The sequence below is a fragment of the Danio rerio genome, chromosome 23 (genome assembly GCF_052040795.2).
Source record: "Danio rerio strain M-AB ecotype USA chromosome 23, GRCz13ab, whole genome shotgun sequence".
Lineage (NCBI taxonomy): Eukaryota > Metazoa > Chordata > Actinopteri > Cypriniformes > Danionidae > Danio > Danio rerio.
In genome coordinates, this window is record NC_141043.1 from 41,587,501 (window position 1) to 41,602,500 (window position 15,000).

The 15,000-nt window shown below is 39.4% G+C and overlaps 1 long non-coding RNA gene across 6 annotated transcripts in view; it reads left to right on the forward strand.

Moving 5' to 3' along the window:
• The window catches only part of LOC141380548 (uncharacterized), an 85,965-nt gene that overhangs the window by 28,407 nt on the left and 42,558 nt on the right, over positions 1 to 15,000 (forward strand). For 2 of the 6 annotated variants that reach the window (XR_015524068.1, XR_015524066.1), the window contains 2 exons: positions 423 to 483; positions 1,977 to 2,150. The exons of the other annotated variants lie outside the window; for them this stretch is intronic. This is a non-coding gene — a long non-coding RNA (uncharacterized LOC141380548). The remainder of the gene's footprint in view (positions 1 to 422; positions 484 to 1,976; positions 2,151 to 15,000) is intronic. 6 annotated transcript variants of the gene reach the window in all.

Consider the following 15,000-nt stretch of genomic DNA (forward strand, 5'->3'; position numbering starts at 1 on the left):
AATCAATATGGTTAGTTTTGATTTCATGTGTATTTTAAAACAAACATGGCTTGTTTTCATTTAAAATATAAAACTGGACCATTTTTGTGATTCAACATTGTATATTTAAATTGTAATATCAAAATTGTAGGGTTGTCTCCTAGAGCTTTATTGTAAATATATAAATGTTAGAATGATATAAGTGAAAATGTTAGGTCTGTTTTCAGGGCTTGGGTAATTGAAAACTAGACCCCCAAAATGGCAAGTAGTCGTTGGTAAACTAAAATGAAAACTGATAAACTAATTTAACCATAATAGTTTCCAGATAGTAAAATTATACCCATATCATGTTGCCATAAAAATAGTGTTAATAGTTTTGTTTTTTTTTAAATCACAAAACATTTTCAAAATATTATTTTAATTCCTATTTACTCATCCTCTAGGTCTAGGAAGTTTTATATGTCTAGGAAGACATAGTTTTTCTGGGGATACAACAGCTTATTGGTATGTATAAGACTTTTTATATTTATGTATTGAACACATCACCATTTTTTTCAGAAAACATTTTAAAGGTGCTTTTGACTTGAAATGTTCACCAGATGTTGATAACAACCAAAGAAACAAAGAAACGTATATGAAAAGAAAACAAAACTAATTAATTTACAGATTAAGATGTGTAATAAAATGAAATGACGCAGGGAAAAAGTATTGTAAGGGAGGTGTAGAAAGGCAATGAAAGCCCAGACAGCAGCTGAAATCTCTCGGTAGTTCGTCAGCAACCCTCTACCCTTCCTCATTGTACATGGTGGGCCATTCATATGGATACACCTCAATAAAATGGGAATGGAATGGTGGTGATACTAACATCCCTGTTGGTGGCACATTAGTATAAGTGAGGGGGCAAACTTTTCAAGAATGCTGGTGACCATGGTGGCCATTTTGATGTCGTAACTTTATCCTTTCATGAGTTATTTACAAGTTTCTGACCACTTATAAAATGTGTTCAATGTGCTGCCCATTGTGTTGGATTGTCAATGCAACCCTCTTCCCCCACTCTTCACACACCAACACTGAAGGAGAAATGCCAGCACAGGCTTCCAGTATCCGTAGTTTCAGGTGCTGCACATCTTGTATTCTCCTGCGGTGTTGCTATCAGTGTGTGAAGAGTGGGGGAAGAGGGTTGCATTGACAATCCAACACAATGGGCAGCACATTGGATACATTTTATAATTGGTCAGAAAGTTGTAAATAACTCATGAAAGAATAAAGTTACGTTAAAACCAAGCACACCATTGTTTTTCTTGTGAAATTCCCAATAATTTTGATGTGTCAAACAACCCTCTTTCTATTGACAGAACAAAAGTTGGATCCAAGATGGCCGCCTTTAAAATGGTCACCATGATCACCACCCATCTTGAAAATTTTGCCCCCTCACATATACTAATGTGCCACAAACAAGACAATAATATCACCAACCATTCCCATTTTATAAAAGTGTATCCATATAAATGGCCCACCCTCTAAATTAACATTAGCTGCTTCAGTGCAACATCTACATTACCAGAACGATGAAGATGAAACCAGGGTGGACATTTCAGCAAGACAGTAATCCTAAACACAGTCAAGGAAACTCTCAAATGCTTTTCGAGAAAGAAAATCAAGCTGTAGGATGGCCCAGCCGAATCTGAAATGTATAAATAAATAGCACAAGACCCTCAAAGATGCATCTTTGTACTTTTATTCAACCTCATATTAGGGGACATATTACCCATATAAGATTCAAATATGAACCTTTTAGAAATACAGGTTCCCTTTCAAGAATGCTGACCTCTAATAAAAAGATATACTACCTTTTAAAGTATCGGTTTATTTTAAGAGTATTGTTTCTTCAATGTGTTTTGTGTGATGGTCAACCTTACCACTTAGCAATAATCACAAACGAATGTGTTGCACTTATAGGGTTCCCAAATGAACCATATCCTCTGTGTCTTCTACAGCATTCATGTCACAGGCCATTTCACTGTGACCGGGAGTATCTTACAGAGAAAATGCACCACGCACGAATATGTTCATCACAATAGCAGAGGGATACTCCACCAAAAGCCTTGTGCATTTTTGATGACTCGACCTTCTGTCCTCTTTCGGGGAGATGTAGTGCGTCATAAGGGGAGGTGAGCATTCGTTTCCTCCTGTATTTATACATTGCGCATTGAAAGAAAGTCATCGAGGCAGGATTGGACTGGCGTATATTTCCCCTGCGTCTCCCTTCAGCATGTCATTCTTTATCAGTAATCACCTTAGAGGGCAGCGTGGCACTCGTTTGTGAGATGCTGACCTCCCTTGCACTGAGAGGCAGTGGACAGTGGGGCTATCCATAACGCTGCCATGCATTACTAGCAGTAATATGTAGTGTAGTCGCCCCTTTTAGGCACTAGCATTTAAGTGCAAGGCCTGGGGAAAAACACCTCTTGGGACCCATCGAAACTAAGACTAGCTCTTTATGTCAGTGGTATTCATTAAACCAGAGAAACACTGAAAAATGGAAGACGCTATGCTATGTAGATATGAACTGTGTATGACTGCTGTGCGGCAAAGACTAGGGATATGTATGATAGATGATGTATCATTTGAGCATTGAAATTGCAATGTGTGTATCTGCGATAGTCACATCGCATAATTATTATTATTTATTAAATATTTAAAAAATTATATATATATATATATATATATATATATATATATATACACACACACACACACACACACACACACACACACACACACACACACAGTTGAAGTCAGAATTATTAGCCCCCCTGAATTATTAGACCGTATTTTTTCTGTATTTTTTCCCCAATTTCTATTTAATGGAGGGAAGATTTGTTCAACACATTTCTAAACATAATAGTTTTAATAACTCATTTCTAATAACTGATTTATTTTCTCTTTTCCATGATAACAGTAAATAATATTTGACTAGATATTTTTCAAGACACTTCTATACAGCTTAAAGTGACATTTAAAGGCTTAACTAGGTTAATTAGGGTAACTACGCAAGTTAGCGTAATTAGGCAAGTTAGACTTCTGTAGACTATCGAGAAAAAAATAGCTTAAAAGGGCTAATAATTTTGTCCCTAAAATGGTGTTTAAAAAAAATAAAACTGCTTTTATTCTAGCCGAAACAAAACAAATAAGACTTTCTCCAGAAGAAAAAATATTATCAGACATACTGAGGAAATTCCCTTGCTCTGTTAAACATCATTTGGAAAATATTTTAAAAAGAAGAAAAAAATTTGAAGAGAGCTAATAATTCTGACTTCAACTGTATATATAATAATGACTGTTGTTTTACATTTCTTTGTTCAATTTCTGTACTTGAATACTGTGGGTCACCCTAGAAAACCAGAAAGCACTGTTTATCCATTTATTTTTGATGCACTGGATAGAAAGAGACTTGATCATCATCGATTTTGACCGCGTTTCCGGATCTCGCCCGGCCGCGAACTCGTTCCCGTTATTTTTTTGGATTCTGTTTTTCATCTTACCTGATTTCTGGAACCGCTCCACGGACTCGATCCCGGTCGTCGCCGTGGCCGGCTCCTCCTCCCTCCGTGCCTCCGCAACGCTGCGAGCTAGGCGGACAAACTGGTTAAGGCGGGAAAGCCCTCCACACAGAGGCGAGCCGTCAGCCGATGAGCTCAAAGAGGAGGAGCGGAGCGACGTCACACCGCCCCGCAGCGTTTGCTCGATAAAAAAATAAAATAAATGCCATACGTACCTCCGGCCACGTAAATCACGGTCTCCAGAAACGTCTGCAGGGCGACGTTTCCAGAATGAGCTTGGGTTGCATTCATCAAGTCTCCTATTACTTTTGTCAGTTGTTGGGTCTCAAAATGTCAAGTATTACTGTTTATTTCTCACAATATCAAATTAATATCAAGTTAACTTGTTAATAACCACTGGATTATTAGGCCGTGAACATGTATTGAGCTTGCGCACTCTTGTTCATGTTCAATCGCACTCTCTCGCATTCTGTCTGCCTTTGGGCACATTCACTAGGGGCGGCGCTAACCGTTCAGATTAAAAGTCTCTCAGAAGTCTTAGTATTTTTCTTATCTTTTTATTTGGAGGGCAATCGTTCTTTATATTTCTTCCTAAATAATATTATTGTAAAAATATTAATGTAAATAAATTAATCACTTATGTAAGCTAAATTATTGATCTGGGTTACACTACTATGGAAATAAATGGTTTCAGATTATTTCAAAATATCTCCTTTAGTGTTCAATAGGAAATTGCTGGTGAGCAATAAGTACGTTTTCAACTATCCCTTGAATCCGTACTATTCCATTCAGCATGGTTTCAGTCTAAACAAATGTTTAATTCTATCGGCTAAAAGATGAGGTTTACTCAAACACATGACCCAAGCTGTGCTTCTAGACGCATCTCATCTACCCAAGTGCGCGTATGTCTTAATCTCAAAAGCGAATCAGCCACACCCATTCGCCAAAGCAATACTCTCCGCCAGCTAATGCGTGCTGACATTGAATACTACACCCACCAAAATGAGGAGCCACAAATTGGGTTATTCATCTTCACCTGGCGGTAATCTAGTTGATAAGCACTATGCACGTAGATCTCGGGGGGAAGAGGCAATGTGATTACTGAAAACACAGCCCATGATACCCGTGTTGCAGTAAAAGGGCTTCTGGTGCACTGAAGGATGAGCTTGTAACAAACACATTTGAAGACAAAGAAAACACTCACTTTTTAGCTGTGTAATGCCTTGCAGCATTAGTTGGGGTTTGCATGAGGCATTGAAAATGGAGAATAAGTGAGCTTGTTTTACAGACTAGAAGAGAAAGGTGATTTGAACGGTGCTCTGTGTTTTTTTTGAGAAAGATATCATCTGTTTCCACCTCAGAGAGATTTGGTCTTTATTCGTTTAAATCCTCTCGCTGTACCTCAATTGTTTTTTCCCAGAGAATAGCGTGTATTCACCTGTGAAATCGGGCCAGCGTGCAGAGCACTCTGACTGTTGTAAATAAAGAACAAAGGCTAAAGAGATTCAGCTGTCCATCAGGCGGGCCAAGATACAACATTATCTCACGGCAGACTGGCTCCAAGTTAGAGCTGATGTCCGAGGGGCTGGTGAATTTCCTTTGACTCTTTACCTGGTCATAAAAATGGGTTGATGCACACATCCTAGACTCTATCAAGTGAGTTATATACATCCGACTTAGTTTGCAAAGCAAAAGCAATAGTTTATCCAAAATTGAAAATCAACCCATTATGTAATCGCTCTTAAGCCATCCTCCTAGCACGGTTCGTTTGGCATATGTGAAATTACCAATTGCGCTCGGATCCGAGTCAAAACAATTACTCCGAGATCGCTTGAAGGAGGTGGCCTCGGCTCCATTGAAACGAATTCTGGAGTGGATCGGTTGTAGGGAGAAAGCGATACGATCCGAGCCCGGTTATATCACAGTGTTTTATGGATATGTAATAGGCACACAGCTATATGAAGAGAGAATTATGGGTAGGGCAGGAGGTCATTCCAGACATCCCAATTCTCACGGAAGTTTGGAAATGCACAGAGACTCCAGGATGCCAAGAAGCGAGTGATAATCTCGCGTAAATCGCGCGTCTCCCTCCCATTCCTCACTTATGTTGCGCACCCTTCTCACCCCTCCTCACCGCATCCCTCCTCGCTCTTCAGACAAGTCGCACGCACCTTGTCGAACACCACCAAACCACCACCTCCCCTGACAGCTGAGCGGGATTCTGCAAAATAAACCATCAAACTGACCAATGTGAGGAGAGTGCACTCACACGTGACTTGTTTTAGCTCTTTTTTTGGCATGATGCAAGACATGATTTGTAGCAGAGAATGCTCTCTTTTCAGTCAGCTACCATCCGTTTGGTGTGTTTATGTGCAGCTTTTTGGTCCAAGTGCAAGTCGACAACAGTTGGTTTTCATCTGTGCTTGATGTTTGGCTTTGCCTTGGTGTGTCCTGGTCTTTACACAGCATGGGATTACGCACTTTAAAACTACTCCGACTGTTTTTGTTTGACATATACAGTCATACACAAAGAGGATGGCTTGAGAGTGAATAAATTATCGGGTAATTCAAATTATTGTGGGGAACTATCCCTTTAAAATGGGATCAGAGGCCTCGACTGGGCTGCTGAGCCTAAGAATTGTTTAAATTTGCATCAACTAATCATAAGATGGAAGTACAATAGTTATAAACCCCAATCCCCAACCTCTGGTTGATTGCAAATGCACGTTATGCGCGGCTGATGTATACGACATATGACGCATGATGTAAGGCATGATTTGTAGCAGAGAAAGTGCACTCTTTTCAGTCAGCTACCATCTGTTTGGTGTGTTCATGTGCAGCTTTTTGTTCCAAGTCAATCAGGAAGTAACGATTGTGTTCTCTTCGACTCTTTGGATAAAAACGCTGCTTTATTTTTAGGCGTTATTCCAGTTTTGCACAAATTTATGTAATAGCCTATATTTTGATGGAAACACAGCTATTGCCTACATTTTTGTCACACACAGAACAAATCACGTACGAGGCTTGTCCTTTTTTTCGTAAATAATTAGCTTAACTTTCGACATGCACTGTTACTAGATTAATGGGATTATTATTCTGTCTAAAATATTTTATTACTGCTTACCTTCTTAATGTTATATAAACCTATATCACTTGATCAATAAAAAGGCAGACACACAACGAGTGCACTGTTAAATCTATTAAAACTGATAAATGTGTATAAAAGTTTAGAAAAAAAGTATAAATGTCACACATTACATTACTTATTTTATTATACTTAAATGTTTAAATACTTAAAATTAAAAATTACGCATTAACTTGAGCAGCTGATGTCCCACGCTAACTGTCTCTGTTTCACTGATGGTTGCTTCTTTTTAAATATATACACTCATATTTGCTATAACTTTGCATGTGCAGATCAAGTTCAGCCGGAGAAAGAAATGGTGATCTCTTTTTTTTAAGATGTTGCCATGGTCACTCGTAATATCTGCGCTCTATTGATAATGCCTTTTTATAGTCACGGTGTGCACGCTTAACTCTGAGTTGGACTACTCAAAGTTGATTGACCCAGCTCAGATCAGCTATTCTGAAACCGAAAACTCTGAGTTTTTAATCTCTCGGTAAATCAACTCAGAGTTCAAGTTTAAACTCCGAGTTGTTTGAACCTCCTTACTGAAACAGGCCCGTGGTCTTTACACAGCATGGGATTGCGCACTTTAAAACTACTCCGACTGTTTTTGTTTGACATATACAGTCATACACAAAGAGGATGGCTTGAGGGTGAATAAATTATGGGGTAATTCAAATTATTGTGGGGAACTATCCCTTTAAGATGGGATCAGAGGCCTCGACTGGGCTGCTGAGCCTAAGAATTGTTTAAATTTGCATCAACTCATTATAAGATGGAAGTACCATAGTTATAAAACCCAAACCCTAACCTCTGGTTGACTGCAAATGCACGTTATGCACGCCTGATGTATACGACATATGACACATGATGTAGACATGATTTGTAGCAGAGAATGCTCTCTTTTGAGTCAGCTACCATCCGTTTGGTGTGTTCATGTGCAGCTTTTTGTTCCAAGTGCAAGTCGACAACAGTTAGTTTTCATCTGTGCTTGATGTTTGGCTTTGCCTTGGTGTGTCCTGGTCTTTACACAGCATGGGAGTATACAATTTAAAACTACTCCGACTGTTTTTGTATGACATATACAGACATACACACAGAGGATGGCTTGAGAGTGAATAAATTATGGGGTAATTCAAATTATTGTGGGGAACTATCCCTTTAAAATGGGATCAGAGGCCTCGACTGGGCTGCTGAGCCTAAGAAATGTTTAGATTGCATTAACTCATCATGAGTTGGCAGTACCTTGAATTATGCTACCAATGTAAACATGGGACTTTTCAGTAGAGTCCACCTTCTGCAGGTTGGGGCCTTTGTTGCTTGCTGTAGTAGGTGAATTATTTCCAGCCCTTCAGGAGTTGGTCTGACCAAGACGTAGCATCATCTCATGACTTATGCATGTCATAGACCCCCTTTACTTTCCCCTCCTAATGGCCAGATAGCTTCGGCGGCCGCGAGTTGTTGTTGTATTTGCAGAAGTGATGCATAGATCCCCGGTGGCCGTGTAAAAACCAGCCCGACCAGGTGCAACACTAATATCCCAGCCGAATCCAAACATTTCCTTTCAAAGTAACCAGCACACAGGGGCCCATAAATTAGAGCCAAGATGTCGGGGCTTCCAATAAGACCCTACCCTGAGCAATAAACTTTGACATTGGTGTGTGAAAATGACGGCCCTTTTTCATTGTCAAGTGTTACAAATTGACGAAATGAGTTCATCGATGTTCCCTGGTCATTATCCCTCTAGTGGCACTTTGTTTTACAGACAGCGGGGAAAAGGGACGGAGCAGATTAGGGGCCCCCGACACAGTTTATCAAAGCAAATCTAATATCATCCATAAGAAGGGAATCTGGAAATCAATACTTCATTACTAAATTGTTACTGGGGATGAAGAGTGATTGTGAGGGTTCAGAGATGTGTCTCGGCGGCCGGGGCACGGGAAGTTCAATGTCACCGGTGAAGTGATAAGTAAAGGCTTTGATGGGAAGAAACATTTCTGTAATGGGGGCACTGGTGAAGGAGGGTTGGGGTGGTTTGGGGGGGTGTTCGGTGAGAACAGATAATAGAAACTGAGTTTGCCTTTGATTGGGCCTTTGCTTTATAGCTGGAAAGAGAGAAAGGCGGGTGAAAGGAAGGAGAATCTCTCATTCTCGACTTCTCCAATATCTCTAAGGCTACTGGATGCATGGGATATCATGGTGGACTTATTGGGACATCGGCAAACAAACCCTCATTATGAAGGCATCGATTTACACAATAATAAACTCTTTACTTAATATAGATCCCTGTTTATGTGCATGCATTATTCTGTTTGCAGAATCAGTGTATTGAATGTACGAGTGTCTTCTGTTGCTAGATCGGGCCTTTTTATTTTGCTTATCAGTTTAAAGAGCTGCACTCGAATTACATTAACTGCATGTTCAAACATTTAAAAAGAGTCAAAATTACACAATTGTTACTTTTTAGGAACTACTTAAAGGTGCAGTAGGTGATTGTCTTCAGAAACATTTTTTGTTGTGCTGGTTGATAGAGGTGTGAACCTATACTGGTCTCACGGTTCGGTTCGGTTACGATTATCATGCCATCGATTCGGTTCAATTCGATATCTCGGTGCATCACGGTGCATTGACGATGTTTTCCATATACAGTGTTATATTTTAGGGGGGAGGCTATAACATGCTGTCTGTATAAAAACAGATACACAGCACCATACTGTCTCTCATTCAAACACATTCACAAACATAGACAGCATCAAACACACACACACGCACACACGCACACACACACAAACACACACACTTAAGCCCTTGCAACAGGGAGAGCTCGCGCTGAGCGGAGCAGAAAAACGGAAAAAAAAAACGAAAAAGATAAGCACTTGTCCGACGGTCCCTTACTGGGAGCTCCTCTCAGCGTGAGCTCTGCCGGCTAAAGTAAACGCAGACTACGAGGACTTAAACGGAGCAGTGCTCGTAATGTCGAGCGAAAAAAAAGAAAGACAGCTGTGAAACATAACCAGCTTTGTCTTTCTGTAGGAAACACACTTTAGATCTTTTTAGGGTAAGAGTTTTTTGAGTTATTGCCGTCTATAACTGAATGTGTGTCAGAAAAATCAAAAACAAAACCAACTGAACCGCACTCATTTCTGGCGCCCCACTGGATATACAGCGCCCTTAGCATTTGCCTATGGTGCCTATGCCACGGACCGGCCCTGAGTTGGCTGAGTGCTGTAAATACCGGCGCTCACCTCCCTCGCGACAGAGCGCATAGGAGATGACGTCAGTACATAATAACCGGTTATGATTATTACTGAATCGATACCGAATTGTCTGCATCTGCATCGCGGTGCACAGAAGAAACAATTAATTTTGACACCACTACTAGTTGAAAGTCTCTTCACAGTCCAATAGTAATTATTACAGTAAATGATCTAAATGTGTTTATAATATGTATTTTTATATTCTGGGTAAAGCATAAAACTAAAAAATGTTCATCCAATTAAATAGAGGCGGACCATCATCTCCCTCCCTGAAGTCATTGCGTTTGGGAACAGAGATGAGGTTCTCAAGGTGAATGCGTACCTTGGCACTAAAGGTCAAACGACAAAAAATAAGGTCAAGAATCTTGGTGTGACTCTTGAGTCAGATCTGAGTTTTAACAGTCATGTCAAAGCAGTCAGTAAATCAGCATACTATCATCTCAAAAACATAGCAAGAATCAGATGCTTTGTTTCTAGTGAAGACTTAGAGAAACTTGTTCATGCTTTTATCAGCAGCAGGGGGGATTACTGTAATGGACTCCTCACTGGTCTTCCTAAAAAGACAGTCAGACAGTTGCAGCTCATCCAGAACGCTGCAGCCAGAATTCTAACCAGAACCAGAAAATCAGAGCACATCACACCTGTCCTCAGGTCTTTACACTGGCTGCCAGTTACATTCAGAATAGATTTTAAAGTATTATTACTTGTCTATAAATCACTAAATGGCCTAGGACCTAAATACATCACAGATATGCTCACTGAATACAAACCTAACAGATCACTCAGATCATTAGGATCATATAAACTAGAAGTTCCAAGAGTTCAGTCAAAGCAGGGTGAATCGGCTTTTAGCCACTATGCCCCTCGCTGCTGGAATCAGCTTCCAGAAATGATCAGATGTGCTCCAACATTAGGCACATTCAAATCAAGACTGAAAACACATCTGTTTAGCTGTGCCTTTACTGAATGAGCACTGTGCTGCGTCCGACAGATTGCACTATCATGTTTTTCTCTTCTTCTTCATTCTTTTATATCACATTTTACCTGTTTTTATGTTTTGTTTTGTTTTTACGCATTTTTATTATTTGTTTTTATTTTTATTTTACTTGTTTCTTTTATTCTTGTTTATGTAAAGCACTTTGAATTGCCATTGTGTATGAAATGTGCTATATAAATAAACTTGCCTTGCCTTGCCTTAATTCCGATAGGCAGGTCAGACTGTCTGTCAGCAAATGTAGATTTCGACTTCTGCGCATGTGTTCACGCAGATCCTCCATTAGCACGTGCCCGTCTGCATCACAAACGCATGCGGCCGCGTGGTCACGAGACGGACTGGAAGAAATTAAATGCTGAATTGAAACTTTTAAATACCTGAATCAATATTGGAGTTACTTTAGCACGCTGGAGGAAGGACGAGACCATGGCTGAAGTATTACTGTTAGACAGGTAATGTTCTGTTTTAAAACTGTTTTAGTCAGGCTAAGCTTATGTTAGATTGTGTTGTGTTATGAATGACTTATATGCACAGACATGTTGTTCAGCCACTGAAATCTCCTAGTGAAAGATTAATGTGATTATTTTCAGTTTCATAAGCTTCTTTGACAGCATCTATAATGTAGATTTATATTTAGTTTAACAACAAAACACCAGTAAATAGCGCTATTCCGCCTAACCTGCTTTATTGAGCTGAAGTTGCTTTTATATTCACATTGGGTCATTTTTGAACAATGACAGCCATCCTATACTGTTTACCATGCTACTCTGAATATTCGCTCTGAAATAGCATGTAAGTGTGGCTAAGTAATAAATGTAATTCCTGCACGGTGCTGGCACTAACTAACTGGCGAATGACATGAACTAGTGGGTTGTCTGTCGGCTGTTGTGACACGGTGCGCGCGCTCGCGATTTCAGGGGGTGTGGCTTTGAATCACAGTCCCTCCCCGCCATCCAAAGATAATATGCTAAGCGGTTAGCATTTTGGCAGATCACCTACTGCACCTTTAATTGTTTTGTCTTCAATCTACTTAAATTTATGAAAATGATGTAGTTAATCGATTTGTGTTGGGGCAACATGAAGGTATTGCATTTTCACACTCTAAAAATATTTTGCTGCTTGCTTAAATTACTTATTTGAAAACTGTTGAAACACTGGCATATTATTTCAAGTTATCCTACCCTCAAAGAGTGTTTTAAAAATTCATCTTGTTTACTACGCAAAAGAGCATCTAATATCCCGGATATGTTGATAAGAGCTAATCTTAAACCTGCTTCGCATTTTTAAACACTATACTACATGGTAATTTGAAATGTGGGAATTGTTTGCAATGTAAATTTACACAAAAAACATCAACTATTACACATCCCCATACAGTGAAAAAGTGGGGGTGATCTTAACAAATTGCTGTTATAACGTGAAGCCTTTAGGATTTTCACTTTAGATGCATTCCCTCCAAAAGGTTTAAACGAGGAGGAACCAACTACCATGCCACGTTCAAAGTCACTTAAATCACCTTTCTTTCCCATTCTGATGCTTGGTTTGAACTGCAGCAGATCGTGTTGACCATGGCTGTTTCTCAATATGCGTTCTTGTCTGTACTTGCGCTCTTGTGTCCTTGTGAAACGTCATCAACCGTCGCCAAAGTACTTTTCCAATTCAAAGTTCACATCTTTCCAAGTACATATGAAATTCCCGGATGTGTACTTGCTCTGGCCTTTGGCCAAGGATGCATCGAGAGGTGACTTGTGCGAACTTGCGAAGCTTAGGTATCCCAGAATGCATTGCAGCGTAACCAGCAAGCTCTAATGGCGGAGGGGGAAACCCGCACGTTTTAAAAATGCTCCTTTACTGTGTCACAAAATAAAGTTGTAACAGTTTTTCAGTTTATTCACAAAGATAGCGCTTCTTTAACGATGTGGCTCAGCTTATGCGGACTCCAACTCCCAGCCTGCCAGCGGGAGCTCCCTCATCAGTTCCCCTGCTAAAGCAGCTTTACTTCAGCCAGGCCATCCCGAACGTACCGCTGGATCTCATCTCTCCATTGTAGTTAAAACAGGATAATTAATACATCTTGGGAATATCTAACGGCCAGTTTTTGTTCTTATAAATCTATTATTTGTTCTCAGGTGTTTTATTTTGGCAGTGTTATTTTGTTACCTTTTATAATTGTCTTTAATTATGTTACCATGTTGTACGCTGTTTGTCTTTGTTTACCAAGTTGCTTGACGTAATCTTTATTTCTTATCGTGTATGTCTTTATTTCTTATTGTGTGTATAATTACCATTGTGGTTCAATAAATCTGATAATCAAAGACACGTATAATAACTCATTTTAATTAACATTTATAATAATATATGTGTACATTTTCTTAAATCAAAAATGTAGATTTAAAATAGTAATATAACATTAATTAAATCATTTTATTGTTAATGTACAGTGAAGCTGATGAATCCATGGTGAGGTAAGTGACGTTATAAAGTACACTGCTGTTCCATTTGAAGAAGTACCCGACTTGTGTCCTCGCGTCCTCAGGAGTTCGTTCTTCCAAGTCTGAACTTCCAAGGACGCAAGTCCGAACTTTGCGTACTTGGTATTGAGAAACAGCACATGTCTACATATCTAAATGCATTGAATTGCATGTGATTGGCTGATTAGAAATTTGCGTTAACCAGCAGTTAAACAGGTGTACCTAATAAAGTGGCCGGCGAGTGTATATTAAAGATGTATTCAAACTCAATTTACATATTGGACTATTACTTTTAAAAATAATAGTGTCACTCTTAACATTCATAATTGCATAGAAACATACTAATCAGTCTGATCGTGTTAGAATAAATGCTCATTGTTGGCGTATATCCGCTGGACATTGCAGTACAGTAGACACCTAAAAACTTCTCTTGAAATAAATAAATAAATGAAAGGGAAGGAATAAAAGGTTTTAACAGCAAATTATTTTGATGAGGTGCGTTACGCCGCATCGCTAACTCCACAGTACGTCTCTAATTGGAGGACCATTGTCTGAGCTGTCACGACTGAAGCCTCGCACATTCGCTCACATTAAGACGTTTCCACGCTCACATCGCGAGCTTTTCCGGCGCCCCCTTTCTGCGCAGGTGACAAAGATAAACACTTTTTACGGCTGAATCTGACACCAGCGGAGGGAGAAGACTTAGTCCAGTATCAGAGGCCCACGGCTAATGATTTTTGAGCAGCCCCCGACTGAGCCTTAAATGTCTTCAATATCCATAAACAACTCTATACTGTCCAATTAGGCAGACAGAGATGTACTGAGCTGTCAGACAGATTTGCATGGCTAAGCACCTGAGATCCCGCAGATGATGGGGGGGAGGGTTCGTCAGGCCGGGAGAGAGAAAGACGAGCACAACGGATGACTTTCATTACTGCATTTTGCCTTTTTCCCAACACCCAATTACTGCCAGGATTAATTGATTGCGTTACCTTTTCCTTTTCAAAAGCCCAACGCAGAGGTTGCTGGCGCTTTCTTCCGCCGCTTTTGTGCTCACCTATGACTTTTAGTTTTGTGTTTTTGTTCATGTGTAAAGCCTTGTTTCTCCTGAGGGGATTTTAATACCTTTCGCAATTTACTGGTAAAGAAGACATTTACATCTTGCGCTTTGAGAAAGATGGCCAGCGTGTGTTTTTAGGTGCTTTGTGCTCCCCTATGACTTTTAGCTATGCGTATTTTGCATATAATACTCTATAGTATAGTTTTTGTAACTGCTTTATTGTTGTCAAGTGCTTTATACTGTATATATTATATTATTTAAAGCTGTTTAATGAATGCTACTGCTTATTTAAATTAACTGAGAGACTGTAATAAATACTGTTGTACATTTAAATTTTTACTACAGTAAACTGTGGTGTATTGCAGTATAATATACCATAAAGTTGTATAACACTGCAGTACTGGGTGATTTGTTTATATTATTACAGTATAGTTGTTGATAGCAACTATATATTCACCACAACAGATTCTAATAGTTTGCTATTGTATGTTTCAAAAACACTAGTGTTTTAACTATTAATTACTAAAATATTTTTTTTTTCATTTGGGT